The following is a 4,233-nucleotide window of genomic DNA, read 5'->3' on the forward strand; positions in this document are numbered from 1 at the left end:
TTCAGGCTCTCAAATCATAATATCAAAAATATGTCATTTGCCAGACACATTCAAATGTCTTTCTACTCTCGCTGTGGAAACACAAAGCCAATTAGCAAAGCCATGTAATGTAAAATACCTTTCAACTCATCTCCCTTAGGATCCACTTTACCTGGAACTAACATTTGTTACACAATATGTGAAAAAGACAGAAAGCAAGCTTGGAAAAATGTATTGAAGAAGTTCTGAAATTATAAATGCATACACAATGCATATTAGTATTGAGCATATGGAGCATTAGTTCAATATCAATGTGAGCAGCAACCCTGTCCTCCCTGAAAACACATCTCTGATGTGGGGAAGATCAGTACATGCAGATAGGTTAGATATTGTCTTGAATTGGAATTACCAACATACCATCTTAGAGCAAACAGAATGAACATTTTACACATATTTATTGGCATGTTCAAGAAAAGTCAGAAAATACTAATGGCTCACTGATGTCAGAAAATATCAGCCAAAGTCAGAAAATACTGATGGCTGGTATAGCTGGCTCACTGAAGCCCTAAACTGAGGTGTCTACCTGTAAAATGTGTGTCTGAACAGCCACTACAGTTAAAGCCAGCTCAATCCAGAGACCCCTATGAAAGTTCCATTTATGGAACTAGTGGATTTGGTGCCATTCAGATCCCATTTGAGATCTAGCGGATCTCAAATGGAACTAGTGGATCTAGTGCCATTCTGATCCCATTTGAGGCAGAAAGAGTGGGCACAGAAAAGGCAAGGTATTGGGAAAGATGAGGGAAAACTAGGCAAGGAAAAGTGTTTCTAATGTAGTACAAGAGAAAGGAGAAATGATTAATTTTCAGGGAAGCTAGATAGGAAAATGGAGAAAAGGAACAGCAGACAGACATGYGAAGATTACTTAGTTAACAGGGGAAAGAAAGCAATCACAAGAAGAGCACTGTAGAACAAATACTTTTTCTTATTTTTACTCCCATCACAACTATATGATTTYGCAAAACTGAGAACATGCAATAGCATGCAGTACTGTTGTAGATGTAGAATTAGTCTCTTCTACTCTTCAGCAGTGCATCCAAATTTCAGGTGTCCAAGGAGCTCAGGAGGTGCTTCATGGTCTGTTTCCTCACATGTTAAGGTATCTAGCACTGGAGTAACCTCCTTTCTTTTGTCCTTGTTCTGAGATGATTCAAACTGCCCTGTATTAGCTAATCTGTTCCTGCATAGCTTGGTATGRAGGTATTTGCCACCATGAATGTCCACATCAATGCTGTTAAATGTATTTAATTGTGTCACATTTACATAGAGTTTTTTGTAGAACACTACTTCTTCATCAACCACTTTTGACAAGACAAGGGGCAATGGGTACAAGCTGAAACACATTGAGTTCCATCTCCATGTGAGGAAGAACTTCTTTCCTGTGAAGGTGCCAGAGCCCTGGCMCAGGCTGCCCAGGGAGGCTGTGGAGTCTCCTTCTCTGGAGATCTTCCCAACCCGCCTAGATGCCACCCTGTGCCCCGTGCTCTGGGTGTCCCTGCTGGAGCAGGGGGTTGGACAGGATGATCTCTAGAGGTCCCTTCCAACCTCAACAGTTAAGATGTTCACGTGAAGCGTGCTGGCCAGCGCTGTGCTTGGTCAGCACAGCTGGAGCAGGACACCAAACCCAACCTCTTTTCCTCACCATAGGGAGAGAGTTGGTTCTGCATCCATGGATGGGAGGAAGGAGAGGGGCACAGGATGCTGTCCCCGCCTGGCAGGGGGCACTGGGCAGAGACACCGGTCACCCTGGTGTCCCCAAGCCGGCACCTGCTCCACGCCTGCCTGCATCAGCAGCCAACCACAGCTGCCAGCACGAAGGACACCAAATAAAACTACAGAAGAGAGCTGTCTTTTAATTAGGCACTGGGGAAACTGCAGTTAAATAAAGGAGCCGCTATTACAGCTGCACAGTATSAGTCCTACCCTGATTTTCCAAGTATCACGCTGAATGACCTTTTATTTGCTCTGCGGTTTTACTATCTGTTCAAAACGAGTGTTGCTCGTTCGTTGCCACTGTTGGTAAGAAGTGTTTGCAGAGAAGCTGTCAAAGAGCTTTTCAAACAACTAATTTCCGCATAACGGTACTGGCTAAAGTCCCAGTTTTTGACCATGATGGTTTTTTTTTTCACGAGTTTAGAACTGCTGTGGTCAGATTGAAATTGTATTTAATTTGTTAATTAAAATATTTAGACTTCCTACTGAAGCACAGGAAAACCGTAATTGAGCTCCCTTGTAGCCTGGACTCACACTCCGATTCACCCACCAGGCTCTTCAGCCTRTGTCCAAAGGGCAGCAAATATATCAGCATGGACTCATCTTTAGAATTAATACATTCATATAATTTTGGGTGGCAAAGAGGGAATAAATAAGCAGAATACCCAAAGGTACAGGCAAAAAAAAAAAAAAAAATCACTAAACACAGTTCACCCAAGTAATGCAGAATTCCTGAGCAGTAAGCAGGCAGTTCACTTTTTTTTTCCTTAAAAGACTGTATTGTTTTTCAAGCTCCTTCTACTGTACTCAAGGACAGATTAACACCAAAACAGCGATTTAGCTTTGGGAATTTTTGAAAGAATTATGGGCAAAATGAAACATTCTGCACATAAATTTATGTGGAAATTAATATATGAATAAAAAGAACAAACCACATGATGATTCATCATGATTTTTTTCTGGAGATGGCGAGGAGAAAGATAACTCCGTAGAGAAAGGGAAAGGTCAGAGTAGAAAGAAAAAAAAAGACAGGAAAAACAACAAGCATGTATGTGCTCCATAGGCAGAAGAAAAAGATTTCTGAAACACAAAGAGGAAATAGAAAAGAAAGACATCATATGACAAGAAGCAAACTCAGTCAAGTCAGTCCGTGGTATCTAAAGTTCAGCACCTAAATCTGAAAAAAACACTTTAGAAAACCTTGGGCATTATTAACATGTTTATTTTCTTTTCTTGTAAAGAGAGAGAATATTACACATCAGATTCCCTGCACTACCAACTCCCCCTTACATAAGTGTAGGGAGTTCTACACTGTCATAAATCTCATCTAAAAAAGTAGAAATATGTCTTTTGGGGAGCAAAATTTTCAGTCTGGACAAAAAGGGCTTACTAGTTGGCAAAAAACTCAATTTATAATATTTTATTATATTTTTCATTTCTCCAAAATTATGCCACCTATCTTTTTCTTATGCCTGACATGGAACTTGCTTAATCAGAATGTTTTGAATGGAAATGAACCCATGTTGTTCTTTATCCAAAGCTTATACTGTTTCYCTCTTCGCTGCTTTGAATTCATGTGCTTTGAATTTCCTAGAGTAAGCAACATGATCTAAGGCATACCTTTCCAATGCTGCCACAAAGTATGTATTATTGGGTTATTTCTGAAATTCTCACTGAGAAATGTCTGGAGAAAAAAAAAAATGCAGGTTGGAAGTCAATTCAAGACTAATAGAGCTTTATTATGTTTACCACATATACATCCACTTAGCAGCTAGGTGTCCAAATTTCCATAGCAGCCAATAGTGAATGAATCCTAAARACTGAAATCCTCATAATAAGATATAGATTCCTAGAGGTTCCAGGAACGCTAGAAGATGCTCGATGGGCAAGAGGAAGGGAGAGCGCTGGTAAATGCCTGGTTGAGGTGAAGACTGTAGTATGAAACTAAGGGCTGTGAACATCGTTAGACATCAGAGACATTAGACATCACACACARCTGAGGCATTTTAAGTGACCTGACTAAAAATAAACAAACAAACAAAAGCCCTTGTATCTCCTAAATACAAATTCAGGTAATTGAACACAAATCCATGGGAAGACAGGTTTCCTTACATTTGTTCTTATTGGATTGTTTTTTATTTTATTGCAGCCAGACCTACAGAAAACATACAAGTAATTAAATCTGGGGGCAGAGGGAAGCAGTCAGAGAAACATTTTTGTTCTCTCAGGTTTACACCTCAGAGTAGTACATCTTGGAAGAGCAGTTTCTCAAATCTTCTAAATCTTTCAAATATTTCAAATTACAGTATGGGATGACCTAAGAAGGAAAAATAGTATTTGCTACTCTGACCTCCTGTGTCCTCCTCCTAACAATGTTGGTTTCTTTACCCTTGAAAGATTATTTCTCATTTCTATTGAGCCTTATGTTAGTTCTTATGTTCACCAGTACAGATTAGGGGTGGACCTGCTGGAGAGCAGCCC

Source organism: Nothoprocta perdicaria, unplaced genomic scaffold (assembly GCF_003342845.1).
Source record: "Nothoprocta perdicaria isolate Ctin4 unplaced genomic scaffold, notPer1 scaffold_259, whole genome shotgun sequence".
Classification (NCBI taxonomy): domain Eukaryota; kingdom Metazoa; phylum Chordata; class Aves; order Tinamiformes; family Tinamidae; genus Nothoprocta; species Nothoprocta perdicaria.